Source organism: Sturnira hondurensis, unplaced genomic scaffold, assembly GCF_014824575.4.
Source record: "Sturnira hondurensis isolate 20B ecotype Veracruz unplaced genomic scaffold, ASM1482457v3 Scaffold0006413, whole genome shotgun sequence".
Taxonomy (NCBI): domain Eukaryota; kingdom Metazoa; phylum Chordata; class Mammalia; order Chiroptera; family Phyllostomidae; genus Sturnira; species Sturnira hondurensis.
This window is the reverse complement of record NW_028079044.1, coordinates 4,395,257-4,411,602: the sequence shown is the minus strand read 5'-3', so window position 1 is coordinate 4,411,602 and position 16,346 is coordinate 4,395,257. Positions and strand designations below refer to the sequence as shown.

General features: G+C 41.0%; 1 pseudogene; it reads left to right on the top strand.

Moving 5' to 3' along the window:
- The first annotated feature begins 607 nt into the window (after nucleotides 1–607).
- Nucleotides 608–1,441, top strand: LOC118988893 (40S ribosomal protein S3a-like; annotated as a pseudogene).
- The last annotated feature ends 14,905 nt before the right edge of the window (nucleotides 1,442–16,346 follow it).

Below are 16,346 nucleotides of genomic sequence, written 5' to 3'. Positions count from 1 at the left end.
GAGTTAAGCTTGAACATTCCTCTGCGGAAACGATTCAGATGATTCAGAATGATGCCACAGCTATGGGCAACTGGTGATTGGCAGCTTCATCCCAACAATGTGCCCACTCATGCATCACATCTGGTGCAGATTTTTTGCCAAAACATTGAATCACCCAGATGACTCAGCACCCCCTACAGCCCAGATTTGGTGTCCTGAGGCTTCTGGTTTTTCCCAAAACTAAAATCACCTTTAAAAGAGAAGAGATTTTAGACCATTGATGAGCTTCAGGAACATATGATGGGGCAGCTGATAGCAATTGGGAGAACTGTGTGAAGTCCCAAGGTGCCCATTTTGAAGGGGATGAGGCATCATTGTCCTATGTACAATGTTTCTTGTATCTTCTTCAATAAATGTCTCTCTTTTTCATATTATATAGCTGGATACATTCTGGACAGATCATATATATGCATATATAAAAATATACGTATGTATATATTTAGAGAGAGAGCGAGAGATATTGAGGTTGAACTTGAAGACTAAAATATCACCTCTTACCCTAATCCCCCAGTAAAAGCAAATTCAAATCTAAGATTCAGTTGCTCCTTTTGGCTCTCTGAGCAGCATCATGGCTGTGGGCAAGAACAAGTTCCTTATGAAAGGTGACAAAAAGGGACAAAGAAGAATGTGGTTGATCCATTTTCTAAGAAAGATTTGTATGGAGTGAAAGCACCAGCTATGTTTGATATAAGAAATGCTGGAAAAACACCAGTCATGGGAACCGAAGGAATCAAAATCGCATCTGATGGTCTGAAGGGTCGTGTCTTTGAAGTGAGCCTCGCTGATCTGCAGAATGATGAAGTCGCATTTAGAAAATTCAAGCTAATTACTGAGGATGTTCAGGGCAAAAACTGCCTGACTTCCTTGGCAGAGATCTTACCCATGACCAAATGTGCTCCTTGGTCAAAAAATGGCAGACCATGACTGAAGCGCATGTTGATATCAAGACAACTGGTGGGTATTTGCTTCGTCTATTCTGTGTTGGTTTTACTAAAAAACACAACAATCAGGCTCAGAAGCCCTCTTATGCTCAGCATCAACAGGAAGAAGATGATGGAAATCATGGCCTGAGAGGTGCAAAGGACTTGACTGAAGTGATCAATAAATTGCTTCCAGATGACATTGGAAAAGGCATGGAAAAAGCTTGCCAATTTATTTGTCTGTTTTACGATGTCCTTGTTAGAAAAGTCCAAGTGCTGAAGAAGCCTCATGTTTGAACTGGGAAAACTCATGGAACTTCATGGTGAAGGTAGCTGCTCTGGAAAAGCTACTGGGATGGGACAGGTGCTAATGTTGCACACGCTGATGGATATGAGCCCCCAGTCCAAGAATCTGTTTAAAATTCAGACATATAATGGTAACAAATAAAAAGCCCTATTTGTGATAAAAAAATAAAATAAAACTCAGTTGCTAATGTCAATGAGTTTGTCCTTGGGCTTGGTAATCTAAACACCACCTTGGCTAATTATATTTAAAGTTACAAACAGTAACACTTAAAATTTTCCCTGTAAATTTAGATTATTTTATTCCTGATGTTACTGACATTCTCAGACCTTGGCCACATGACCATAAGCTGGCGGTCACAGGGTTTTTTTTCCTGCCTAAAGACGTTTATAGATTGTGCTAAATATCAGGATGCTAAACTGAAGATGGCATTAACGAAATGAAGATGGAAAGTTTCTTGTTAAGAATGTAGAGAGGAAGGATGACAAAAATCCTAGGACAAGAGAAAACTCATCAGGGGATATGGATTAAACTGGGTCCTCTAACTGGGTTTTCTGTCCTGCTGAAAGCACAGTGGCCAGCCTGGAAGAGAGAGGACACCTCTAGGAACAGCTGAGAATGTGGAATGACCAAGAGGGCTGTGGAGTTGCCCTCATCTCCACTAAACGAGACAGGTTTTCTCCTGACTATAGGTCTTTGTCCTTTCTTTTCCTAGAGCAACTTTCCTTCTAACTTTAGAAAACTTGATAAACTTGTAAATTCTTTGCCCCTTGGAGATGTAAATCTTCCCCCAGTCTCTTGAAGTTGAAAATACAGGAAAAGTGTCTTAGGGCCCTGGCTGGTGTAGCACAGTGGATTGAGTGCCAGCCTGTGAACCAAAGGATCACTGGTTCGATTCCCAGTCAGGATGCATGCCTGGGTTGCAGGCCAGGTCCCCAGTAGGGGGAATGTGAGAGGCAACCACATGTTGATATTTCTCTCCCCTCTCTCTCCCTCCTTTCCCCTCTGTCTAAAAATAAACAAACAAAAAACAGATAAATAATCTTTTAAAAATTTTAAGAAAGTTTCTTAGGCACCTGGAAACTATTTCTCTGAAATGTAAACATGGAAGGAGATAGCACCCCATTTCCCAGTGTCTATGAGGGTAGGAGCCTAACTTCCATGGGCACCAATTAGCAAACACAGACTACCTAACCACAGAGAAAAACATTTGCAAACTCGTAATTCAACATGCTGGGCATATCTCATTGATCAGCCTCCACCTGGCATCCATCAGTACTTTTCCACAAGCTCCCCCAGCACTTAAAAAACTCCCCTGTGTATCAGCAGAGCAGAGTATCTACTTTTGATCTGGGCTCTGTCCCCTATTGCTGGCGATAGCATTGGGATAAAATTAACTTCTGTCTGCTCATCTGGTTCTGTGTGATTTTCCTTGAATGGTAAGCATACCACCCGCCCTCATATATGTCTTAAGAGTGATTTCCTATCAGGGGAAAGTAGTATGCTACTCTCTTGCAACCAGGCTTTAAAAGCATATCTCATTTCAAGGAACTTGCAATCTTTATATTGCATTGAAATCAAACTTGCATGTGGGTGGGGATGAGGGTGTATGTGTGTGACACGTTGTGTGTTTTTAAGTAGTCCCCAATTGCTAGAAAAATCACTGTAGGAAATTTAATGTTTGGCCTTTTTCCCTTTTGGGGTCAGTTTCCTAGACCCTTTCTTTGTCTCTTGCTCTGAGAATGTGGTCCAGAGGAGCTGGCTCTGGTACCCGCCCCTTAACCCTCCCAGGGGCAGGAATCTTCTTCCTGGAACCTGACAGGAAGTTGGTAAGAGAACGCTGGCTTAATCCAGGGCTTGCTCATCAGACTAGAATGTGATCTACCTGCCTGGAGAGGCTTCTGTACGTCCAGGTAACAGCTTTCCTGACTTTCCGTCAAGGAAAAAGTAAAAATATTCCACCAAAGACTCTTACCTTAAACTGCCTTTGGAGATTGCAGGTGGGTCTTCCCATGAAGGAAGGCAAACCCCTTGGCTTACTTTCTAACAGCAGTTTGTAGGAGCATAGAGAAAAGCTACGTTTGGGCAAAGTGGTCCCCCTTCTCCAGCAAAGGAGAGCAAGGTTTATGTGATGTGACCATCTGGAAGTTTTCTGTTGCTGGTCACCCAAAGGAAGTAAAAACTGTCCATTTGACGTGCAAAGAGTTTTATCTTCAACTATTTGCTTTTCCTGTGATGAACCAGTGAATTTTCCCAAGGTGCCCAGTTGCACTGCAGGGATTAAATACAGATTTGAACCTTGTAAATAGGGTAGAATGTGAGGATGGCTGGCTGATGGGTCCATCCCCCAGGGAAGGACACTGTGTTTGGGGCTTTTCTTATACTGAAAATTTGGGGAAAAGTTGCTCCATTTGAAGGGATGAAAGTAGACAGACAAGGAAGCAAGTCTTTATTTTAAAACCAAATTAACATCTTGTCTATGGTGTGATGGGAACAAAATGAAAGAAACATGGAGTGCACCCTGCCTTTTTGTGAAAAGTGTCAAAAAGCCCCAAACCCTGTCATTTCCCTAAGTGACAATGGATTGAACTCCAAATTGTAGAGTGCAGTGTCGCAGAGACGATGAGTACGAATTCCTCCTGGGAGCTGCACCATTTTGCATACTGGCTTCACCTTTAAGCCAGTCCACTCGTGGTCCATTTCCTCTGTTACTTGGTTTCAAGTTGAGGGCTAAGCTAAAGTCATCTTAGTGAAGAAGTTGGCAATCTGGTAACTAGCTTTGGCTCTTCTCTTTTAAACAACGGAAGAGATTAAAGGGATAAAGCAATGAGTAATACTTCTGTAGGAAGATAAGGTTTTTGTTTTTTTTCTTGTTTAAGTCTCAGATGGACTGGAGTATTCAAAATTGCCTACCATAAGAATGGCCTCCATGAGCATGGGGAGACTAAGGGAGGACTGTCCTTCCACTGGCCTGAGGTTCTCAGCAGCAGGACACAGGCTTTCTGGGCTTGGTGGCCACTTGGCTCGGGGAGGCCGGTGCAGGAGGCTCTGCGTTTCTGTTTGCAGAAAACCAGAAGGGCTCTCGTCTTATTTCACAGAAAGTCTATCTAATGAAAGGAGATAAACAGAGTGGAAAAGATAAAACTTTTAATGTATTGCTGAGTCTATAGACAGAAAGGCTAAAAGAACTGTTCTTGGGTATTATTTCTCTAATTAACTAGCAGGATGCTTTTCTTCTGAACCTCATTGTTATTCCAACAATTGGCCTATTGTATACATTTTTATTTTTTTTGCACAAAATAACTTACTGTATAAACTTATTTTTCTTAAATCCTTATGTAATGTCAATCCCAACTAGTTTGGTTCTATTAATGAATTTACTAATTAATTAAAAAATTATTGAGAGCATTGTATGTCAATCACTGTGCTAGGTACTATCAGATAGAAACTCAGATAACTTTCTACACTAAATTCTTATACTTTTAAGATGCAGTCATAATCATCTGATTGCAAATTTTTATTTTGTTTGCAATTATACTGTTTGGCTTTCCAACTAAATTTTAATTTCCGAGCAGTTAGTTTAATACTTTTAATTATCATCTTTAATACTTTTAATACTGTTTAATACTTTTATTAAATATCCATGGCACCTAACATAGGGTAAAGACTATAGTAGATGCTCAATTCCTCTGGACTGATTGTCCCCTTTGGTCACCTCTGGTCACCTTTGAGAGTGTTCTCTGTATTTTGAGACACAGTGACTGTTTCTGCATCGCCAGGCTATTTTTTTCCTAAGCCGTCTCTTCCCTTTTAACCTGAGCTCTCATCGTGGCTCCATGTGGGAAGGATGTCAAATCAGACCGAATGGGGAGTTGGGAACTTTGAGAAAGCCCAGAACATGAGAGAAGACGACCTGAGCAGATCCGAGCTTACATCTGGAGGGAAGCAGCACCAAAGGAGGTAGTACAGGCAGGTGGACCCTGTCATCCGCCACATGTCCTCCCTCCATGCCTCTTCTTGATAAGTGGCAACCCTGGAATCATTCTTTGATTCTTCTTGCTCACAGTCACTCTATGGCCAACCCTTCAGCAAGATGCATCAACACTACCTCCATCGTATACCCCTAAGCCAACCACTGAACACCTCCACTCTGTTCAAACCACTTTTTCCCCCTGGACTTTTGCAATAGCCAACTGCTCTCCTGGATCCCATCCTTGCTTCCTCTTCAGGCTTTTGTCCACACAGCTGCCAACGGGCTTTTAAAATATAACCATTTTATGTCACTTCTGTTCTCAAAGATCTTTGTCTGAAGATCACAGTTAAAATTCCCATCCCTTAAGGAGCAAGCTTGCTTTATAAGGCAAGCAACCGCACTATGGGGACGACTTTCCTTGCAAGTCCCCCCGTGTGCCACGGGTGAGAGTAATTATGACTGAGACATGATGTGATCTGCTTGGGGAGGAGGGGTGGCCAGTTTCTCAGAGGAGACAAAAGCCAGCAGTGGCCAGTTTCTCCAAGGAAAAAAAAGGCCTCGAGCCCCCTCCTCCAGGGCCTTTTATTGGGTTCTAATACACAGGAATACAGGGAGGTAAGGATCAAACAGTAAATACCATTTCAAAGAAATCTTAGTATGAGTCAGTCTGTCAGGAACAGAGTTTTAGGGTTTCCTGCTCGAACCCTTAACATATGAATGAAAGCACTCTTAGCAGAGCAGATTTCACAGGTTTATCAGGAAGTCTTTGTGATGCCAGATTTTTCCCCAGGACATGCTCTAGCAAGGCAAGGAGCTGCACCTCTCCCCAACAGGTATTCAGGCTTAAGGGGATTAGAGCCAGGAAGCATTTCTCTGGGAGAACATGGGGACTCCGGCTATGTCAAAGCCAGGGGGCAAGAGTCCATTGCTCTTTGTTGCAGCACCCCCCCCCTCCCCCCCGCCAGTCCTTCCTTCCATGAAGGCCTCCCAAATGATCGAGTCTGGCTTAGGTTGCCCCCCCACTGTGAGGGGTCTTACCCGTCATTGACTTCCCACCAAGCTTTGGTGCAGGGAGAGGAAACTGAGGCAGCATTTGCTACCAGAGACAAGCTTTGTCTCCTGCCTCTTGCGTTCCAAAGGTTGTCCCTCGCCCTTAGCCACAAGGGGTCGAGATATAATTCCTAGAACCAGGCAGAGTGGTCTACAACACCACACATTGATTCTTCTCCTCCTCTCTTTCACTCTCCCTTCCCCTATCTCTTAAAATAAATAAAAATAAAAAACAAACAAATATAAGGCCCCTCCTGAACAGAACCTTGGCAATCACAGCAACCTTGACTTCAAACTTTCTTCCTGACTCCTCCACATTAGCCACACTATCTTCCTGCTGTTCCTTGACCATACCCACGTTGTCCACACACCAGAGCTTTTGTCTTGATGTTTCCTCTGCTCCAAATGCTTTCCCCCTGGATTTTTAAATGATCTAACATTTACTCCATTTAGTTCTCTGTTCAAATTTAACCTCCTCTGATAGGCTTTGCTTATTCACATATTTGAATGTAGGCCCAGTATTTTTTTCTTTATTCTGTTGCTTTTAAATTTTGTTTGTAATACTTATTATTACCTGAGATTATATCAATTCTTTATGTACTTTCTTAGCATTTTTCTACTACAGTGTGAATTGAGGTGGAGGTTTGTTTTCTTCTTTCTAACCACAGCATGAGTAATCCTGGTATGCAGTAGGTACTAAATAAAATTTGCTGGGTGATTTAATAAAGAAAGTAATGAACGCCACAGCCATTTCTTGGAGCAGGTGTTCAGTGCTGATACAGTAGTCTCGATTTGGTCCACGCCATTTGTGTTTGCAGAACTTAACCTGGTATTTACGACTTCTTAAAGAGTCAGGCTCTTCTTTGGGTCACCTCTGTGTTAGGCGTGAGGGACAGGATCTACTCAAAGCTGGTCAGGGATGAAGAAATTAAGTCACATGCAGAATATCATAGAATGACTGCTCAAACACTCTAATTTTCTCAATTTGCAAGTGGCAAAATGAGATCCATACAAAACAACAGCTTCAAGTACTTGCATGGTCTCGATTGTCAAGAATTCTTGTGTCTATTAAATCACACGCTCTTTACTTCTATGAGGTGGGTGTTATCATGTTTTATACTTTCTGGATGAGGAACGAGAGCTCAGGCACAATTACCCACTGCCTCTCAGCTATCAGTAGAGGATGGATTCAAAGCCAGGCCTCATTGTGGTCACTTCAGTAATGTTTAATGCTTTAATTCCTTGGAGGCAGAATGTTTTAGACTAAAGAAATGGCTTTGCAGATAAATTCAAACCAGCTCTGCTAATTACTAGGTGAATAAATCACTTATGTTCTAAGAACCTTATTTTTTATTCCTATTTAATAGGTATTATACTGTCTACGTCATAGCATTGAGAGGAGTGAGAAATCATGTTATAAGTGCCTGGCACATGTAAATATTCAGTAGAATATTAACTCTTTCCCTTAACCCTTCCGTTCTACTTTGGAAGACTACATGATTACAGTTACTTCCTTCCCAGGAAAAAACGAAACATCCCACAGACGCTGGGGGGATCTAAGGGGCTGCCTAGCCACCTTACCCTTGCTACCTGGTGAAATATAGACATGATTTTCCTAGAACTGAATTTTGCATTTGTTTCTTACAAATTGCTGTGGTAGTTAATGGAAGAGACACATCACCAGTTTTGGCAAGGGCCAACCCTCTAACTGGAATCAGTAGTCCAGTGAATCATTCAGCACACTTTGTTTTCAGTATAACCGCTGAAGAGAAAAATGGAAGCTTGACATTTTTCTTTTAAAGCCATGTACACTGCTGAGTTTTCCATGGGCTGGCTGTGCATATATGATTTTTACAGTGAAAATACTATTTGTGTGAAGGGAATGATCAAGGTGACAGCAGTGGATTGTCACTGCAGTGGTTTGGGATGTCAGTCATTCTTAAGCTAAAAGGACTGCTGTCACGATTCAATAGGACACCCTTAATTTCACATTCATCGTCGTCTTTCATTTACTTTTATATTTTGGAAACCTTTACCCACTGAGCTTACCAGACTATATTTGATTCTATAGAGAAATGGTGTATTTTAAAATTTGGGATCCAGGAGGAAAATAGAAGGAATTCGTATTTTGATTTCAAAGTATTTGCAAACTTCATTGTTTACCTACTGTGGTCTTTTGTATTTCATTATGGTAGGCAGCACAGTGAGAAGACTACTTTGTGTACTTTTTTTTCCTGAGTCTTGACCAATGAAGGAAATTTAAAGAACTTTTCTAAAATAGTCAAACATGATCAATATGAAGAAATTGATGTCTATTTATTTGTCTCCCTTATTACAAGAATATATTTGACCTTGGAAGTAAAAGCAAAGAAGTTCTTTGATGTTATTTCACATGACAGAATCTCAATTATATCTGGGGTCTGATTGGCCACGTCTTTGGTACCTACTCTAACCATCACAACTTTTCAACAGGAGAACAATGATATGAAATGTATGCTTCTCAGGTGCATCATCCCAGAATATTATTCTTTGATTGCTATCTGAATCTTATAAAGTTGGGGACACTCTAAGTAGACCATCGAACATACTTATGTATAATAAAAGTCCATATGAAAATTTTTTATCAGCTTGTCTGATATGATGAGAAGCCATCATTAGTAGGCTAATTGTTTGTTATCAGAAATCCTCAAGATAAAAAATTCAGCTTGGAAAGGGACCAATAAATCTGTTCATTTGCCAGAATCCCATGAGAACATGGCCCAAAAGGAGAGAAATGCACTTTTAAACCCTTGGGAAGTAAGAAGTAGCAAAATCAAGTACAGATAGAACATTCCAGAAACCTCAGAGGACAAGGAGGATAAACAGTATAGTAATTCAGTGCGAGTAATACATTTCAGTGGGGGAAACAAAGGACTGTATTTTAAGCTGGCATTTGTGGATTGATCTTGTCAGCACTTCCAAGCAGACTTAGTAGGGAAAAAATCATCAGTTTTATCTGATTCTTTTGACTGGTGCTTTCTAAAGTTCTTGGAGGTGGGTCATACTGGGAAAGTTTGAATCAGCGCAGACTCATCACCCACCTTTGCTGGGCTTGTCTGCAGTTCTGATTCCTATGAAAATTTCTTGACTTGGGAGAAGACATCTGTGTCACAAAGGCAGCAAGCACATCGCCCAATGAATTCCTGGTTCTCTCTTCTGTCAGTGTCTATGTAGCACACTGAGGGTGAGTTATAATAACTAAGGCTTGGCCCTCAACTGAAGCCAAATCTTCGAAGAGATCCAGTAAGAAAACCATTGAGAAATTTAGGTACTTCAAATTCCCTAGGAATCCATAGGCTAGGAAATAGCACTCATGCATTCCACAAAATTCTTTCCACACATACACTTGCTTTGTGCAAGTGCTGTTTGGTTAGAGAATAGTGGGACATGGAGTTACAGGGTCATATGCTATTGTCAATTCTCACTGGCCACCCTGCAGAGCTCTAGGCCCAGCAGTTTCCTCTCCTGCTATTTTGCCTGATTGTTTCTTGTTGGTGGTTTTCTGTGTGTTAAATTTTGAGTAATTTATTCTTACACCACTCTCCTCCCCTTCCTTGTTTCTTCACCACAAAGACTGCAAAGCCTAGCGACATTTGACCCTGCTCTTTTGCTGGCCGGATCACGGCATACAGAAGGCATGTATGTATCATTAAGTGCATCTCTGACTTGATGGTCATGGCATCATGTCAAATCATGGGGTCAGCATCACTCATTATGTCACATCACTTCATGCTTGACATAGACACATTGCTCAGTCTGAGTGTCTGGGAGTAATTGGGAAGTAAGTCTTCACAGCAGTCTGGGCAGCGCTTTCAGAAATAGGAAACAGAGAAGGCTGACCTTTCGGTTTTGTTTTTTACCACTGCAGATACAATGACCCCTGTTAGAAGTCGTGCATATGAATGTCTTCATATCTCAATGAAAAAGAAAGCATCTGAACAAAACAGAGGTTCTCTTTCTGCATTTTTCTCACGACTGTGAGACGATGGCCCTCCCGTGTTTATTACTGTTTTTGGCCAGATCTAATTCCTGGAGCCAAGTATTAATCTAAAGTTTCTTACTGATGGGGTGGTAACTACACAATAGTTATTAGGGGTTTGCAATGTGACAATCAGACTAAGGCTATTCAGGGGGAGCTGGACTAGGCCATTGAGAAAGGGTTCTGGAAAGGGTCTTCTGTGTAAAATCAGTCCAACCTGAAACATTGCCTTTTTCCCCCCTGATAAATCTGGAGTGTAAATCCATACCCTAAAGTACTGAATACATACTTCTGATTTTAGTCTCGCCTTGGTGATGAATATACGTCCTTAAACCCCTCCCCTTTTATTACTCCATGTTTAAGGCTTTTTCACATCAGAAGCTAGTAAAAATAAATCTGAATGAAGTAAGATTCTTGAAAATTAACGAGGATAGTTCATATTATTCAAATTTCTTTTCTTGTGTCCCAGTGATACCCATAAACTACAAGAGTGAGAGACAGGCACGTTTCCTCTCCCATCATTAGATTCTGAAGCTTGCATTAATGGAGAGGTATGTTGTGTTTCAAGAATGTGGCAATTATCATGTGCCTCCCTGGAAGCTCAGAGAGTGTTGGGTAGAGTTCTTACCGTGGCCATCAACAGAATTAAGACTGCGGTACAAAGAAGTTTTTCTTAGTGTTCTCAGCTTCCTGTTCAGCAGACTTCTGTTCATTTTAGGTATTTAGGTGTTCTTTAGGCTTCTCTTTTATTTTCTACCAGTTTCCTCTCCTAGCTATGCCTGACAACTTAATGTGTTTATGTGTTTTAATAGGAATCAAAAGCTTAAGCTTAGAAGTGTAGTGATTGTTATTGGCTAAGTGCAAATGTGTGTAAGTAGTAGACCGGATTAGACCGATTAACCCTGAAACTATAAATATGGTCAAACTACTCTGCTATTCTTATGTAAATTTAGCCCTGTTCCCAAACATTTCTCTAAGGCAGGGGTCCCCATCCTCTGGGTTGTGGACCTGTACTGGTCTGGACCTGTTTAGGAACTGGGACACACAGCAGGAGGTAACTTAAATGTAATGCATTTGAATCATCCCCAAACCATACCCCCCATCCCCCTGCTACAGTCCGCAGTTCATGGAAAAATTGTCTTCCACAAAACAGGTCCCAGGTGCCAAAAAGTTTGGAGGCTGCTGCCCTTAAAATATTTCTATTGCCATAATTTAGTAGCACTTATCACACACTCACTGGCAGAATGCTATTGTGAAAAAGACTTAATTAAGTTGGTTACAGATCCAGTATAGATGTGTCACCACTACTTAGAAAGCTAAGGCAAACTTAGGTTACACTAATGAAATATTGCATTTTGATCAAGGGCAGTAATGGTCTCTGTGCTGATCCCACTATATCTGGACTATTGAGTTCACATCTAGATACTATTTCTTATGATTGTGTATTGGATCATTTCAGTTGGGTTACAAAGAAATGATCACATTTATATACAATATACACATATAAAAAGACATTGTTTGCTTACCCTTTAAGGATGTTGAAGGATCCTGGAAAAATCTTTTAGATTCGAGGTAAGAGTGAGGGTAAGAGTAAGTCTTACCCTATTCGAATAAGGCTGGATTGGGGTAAGAAAGGAGTGAATCTGAGCCTGGAGTGGGCACAGGGTGTGTCCAGGGGCACAGGGTGAGCTTTTGAGCTTTTAAGCGTTTGGGTGTTAGAGGGGGTGGGAAAAAAATCCAACAGTGAGTCTAGAGAGGCCCAGGAAACACTTTGAAGCTTGGGCAGCAGGCTGATATATCATAGTGGATGTGGGGCACAGGTCATACTAGCTAACCTAACAACACCTCAAGACATAACCAACCTAACAGCAGACATAATCAGCTTTAGCTGGCTGCACCTGAACTTTTTCACCATATTTATTATATTCCATCATCTGAGCAGTTCTATGCCTGAATCCTCACTAAATTCTCAACTGTGGAAAGGGAGTTGAACAGGATGTGAGAGTCAAGTGTTAGTTACCATGGAATTGTTGTAGGAACTGGAGGTTTGTCTAGAAAAAAAGAAAAATTGGGAAGCCATAGTTCTTGTCACCTAATAGTTGGAATGAGGGTCATAATATGGGAGAAACAGCAATCTTGGTCTTTGTTTCATCAGATAGCAGAGTTGGAATGGGCACATGGAAGTCAGTGGGGGGCACCTGAGAAAAGCTTTCTAACCATGAGGGCTGTGCAGTGGTGGTATGCATACCCTTATAACTGGCGTGTTCCCATTTCTACAAGTGTGGGAGAAGAGGCTGGTGGAATGCCATCAGAGGACGGTCTAAGGTCCTTTCTGAGACCATGGCTGTTGGTGATTTTGATTTTTCAATAATTTAGTTCCAAAGTGTCTCCTTTTGAAGACTTCATAGAGTTTTCTTAAGATACAAAAGAAAACAAAGAACTTGATGTCTCTAAAGTATCTAGTATGTGCCCCTTTTTCCTAATCACTGTCTTCCCTTGACTTTTAGAGGAAACATGTTGGAGAAAAATTGAGTAATTGAGTAAGATGTGCTGACTGATACAGAAGCAGTTCTTGTGGGTCAGAAACACTGAACTAGGCAAAGGAAGATTTATACCATGACTAACAAACATGTTTATTGAATATTCTTATTTTATGCTCTCCCAACTATTGCTGACCGTGATTTCTTTGTACTTCTATTGTTGCTCATTTTGAAAAAGCAGTGTGAGGCTCCAGCTGCTAAGCCAGGAACGCTCCTTTTCGCTGTCAGTGTTTTCCCGTGTTGGCAGTACCCACAGGCAATAGCTTTGATGTTTTTTGGAGTTACATTTGGTGTCTGTCATAGTTCATGCAAAGATAAGCTGATTGGGTTGTCTCGTTGGTCCCAGATGCTTTTGGCTTTAATGCTCCATCAATTCTCTTTGAAAGTGAAGTCCTGGGCCAATCTCATTTCTCAAGGGACACTTTCAGATGACTTGTTCACGATCAAAAGGTAACATAATTTTCTGATGTCCGTATGTTTTCTCTGGAACTTCTATTGGTGTCCTCAAAGGTGGTGTTTTGTTTTATTTTGTGTGTTTTTTTCTAAATGGACAACAGATTGTCGTTAGAAAAGGTCTAAACTTCAGGAGTGTTTCCTCAAGAGTTTCTGCAAGTGAGAGTCAAGAGGTGTGAAATGGGTTTACGAAATCAGGCGGTGAGTTCTAGATGTCAGAGCTGTAGAGTCAGGCCCCACGTAGACCACAATCTGGATTTATGCTTTGCTACTGCATCATGATTGCAGCAAGTGGGGATTTGTAGAGTAGAAATTATCCCCATTTTTTAGTTTTTAAAAAAATCTTAAAAGTAACATCTGTGTCACATATTTCCTCCTCCCAAACTTATTTTAAATCATTTTGTTACAAAGAAATTCAAGGGGCTAGGTAAATTAGTGCTGTGATCATAGATTCGTTGGAATTGAGGCCTTAGAAAGAGAAAGGACTCATGGTGGTGACTCAACAGTGTGGTGATGGCAGTGTGGAGAGATGGGTGTAAGGGGGATAAATGATTATGGAAACACACAATAAAACACATTCAAAAATATAAAAATATTGCCAAGCATCAAAGGCAAATAACGAGTCTGTTTTCTGCGTTTGTTTTCTGAGAACAATGCCTGCAACCAGAGGAGAGAGCCAAAGTCTGTGCTTTCTTGCGGCCGCCTCAGTGGAACACTGCACCCCTTCCACAGTGGGTTTCTTTCGGGGGAGCTTCTGAGTCTCATTTCCCCCTTCACCTCCAAACAAACACCTTTTAAGTGCTTGAGGGAAGAGATTCTTGGAGTAGGGCTGTGTACAGTCCTGACTGAAGTCATTGCCCCCTAGTGTGTGAGGGAGGAGGAATGATAAAAATCCATAATTAGAAAGGTATTTAAGAAAACCACATAAGCCTTTGCAATGAGGCTTTCATTCCCAGAGGGAGAAAGATGAAAGCAATGGTGCAAATACATGCTTTTGGATGATGTACGGGAACAACTCATTCTTCCATCTTTTTCTACCTTAAACAAAGCAATTGAATTTTATGAAGAACTCAAAAGAAGAAATAGTGAGAACAAGGAGCCGCCTGTCAGTTACCTTTTCTTTTCTCTCATCTAGTCATAGCTCAACCTTTGCCTTCCAGGGTTGTGAGCACTCCAGACATAGTTTCAAAAGATGTGTGTGTATCCCGCATGCAGCCTTTCACAGGAATCAGCAGCTGGACTGAAACAGCGAAGTAATCGACAATGATTAAGTTTAGATGGCATTTTTAGAAAGGGGAAGGCTAAAATATCTATTTCAACAACCTAAATTTGATATTACCCTTATTTTAAAATAGTCTATTTATTTTTAGAGAGAGGGGAAGGGACGGAGGAAGAGAGGGAGAGAAACATCAACATGCGAGAGATACACAGACCGGTTGTCTCTCACACACGCAACCTGGGGACCTGTCCCACAACCCAGGCATGTCCCCTCAGTGGGAATTGAACCAGTGATCTTCTGGTTTGCAGGCTGGCACTCAGTCCACTCAGCCATGTTAGCCAGGGCATGATATCATCCTTATTTTATAGACAGGGTAATTAAGGCTGGATAAATTGCCTAAGCTTAGTTGGTAAATTCAGAGCTGGGATTTGACTCAATGTGACCCTAATCTGACTCTAAAACGTAGCTTTCTCCAGCGCCTCTTTTTTTTCTGGTGGACAAGATAAATGCCTTCTAGTGATCATTATTGTTCTTTCTCTCAGCAGGTACCATCTATGTTTGACTTTCTGTTGTTTAAGTGTGAACTTGAGAGCACATCTCAACAATGATCAATTTCTGCTTCCCAGAGATACATAACCATCACAAAAATAATTTAAGGAGGACAAATGCCGGAAAAGTAGGCATTACTTCCCTATTTCTAATGGTCTGTGGGCATCTCTGTGGATATCCCACAGGAACCCAAACTCAAGGATCCAAAAGCTGAAGAAATTTTCCTCCACAATCTGATATTTGTTTTATTTTTCTTTATTTCTGTGAATGTCATAAGCCTCCACCCAAACTGCTAAGCTCTAAACTCAGGTTTTATTCTAAATGTCTGTTCTTTAACGTTCTCTTTTCTGTTTCACCTTCTTATTCCCTACCTTGAGGGCTTTATTTCAAGGTTTTTACCTTTTTCACATAGATTCTTTAATATTGTATTGCTGATCTCCCTATGTGCAGCCTTGTACCTTCTCAATTCAAATTCTCCGCTGCCAGTAGAGAATTTTTTTTTTTTTGTAAAGAAGAAGTAATGTGACGTTTTATTCCCCTTTTCAAAAACACTTCAACATTCCAAACTTTTTGGCGTGCCATGCAAAGCCATCCACGGTCTTGCTCTATTTACTGTTTCCCCCTTTTCATTGCATCATATTCCTCTGGCATCCCATCCTGAAGGCAAATGAATCTACTTGAAATTCTCCACATTTGTCACTTTTCTTTATTTTTTAATAATACAGCTCATTCTGGTATGCCCTTTGCATCCTCCCCATATATTTACATAGTAGGAGATACCTACTTGTTTTTCAGGACTCAGCTCAAAAATAAACTCCTTCCCAAAGGCATTCAGATGTGTATCTCCATCCAAACATTCTCCTTTCTGCCTCCTCTTTGTATTTAGATGTCTATTGTGGCAAGCGTACCTGATTTCCTTCTATACTTTTCTATGTTCCCTGAGGCTATAAGCTGAGGATGACAAGGTTTGTCTCATTTCTCTTGGCAGCGCCAGGATCTAGCATAGTTCATGGCTCATAGTCAGTTCTCAGAGACTTTGGTGAAACTGATAAATTGAATGTGAAAGCAAAATCTCTAATCTGGACCAGAAAGTACACCAGATTGGCAATGATCTAAAGGGATAGATTAGTAATGAACTGAATAGTTTGACCTTTATGTGTTATTATGGTCAAGAAGCTGTTTGTAGGAGAACTTATATATATATTTACTCCACAGAATTTACTCTAAAGTTGCCTTCCCAAGTAGCTCCGTATGGATTTTCATTTTTCTATGAATGAACTT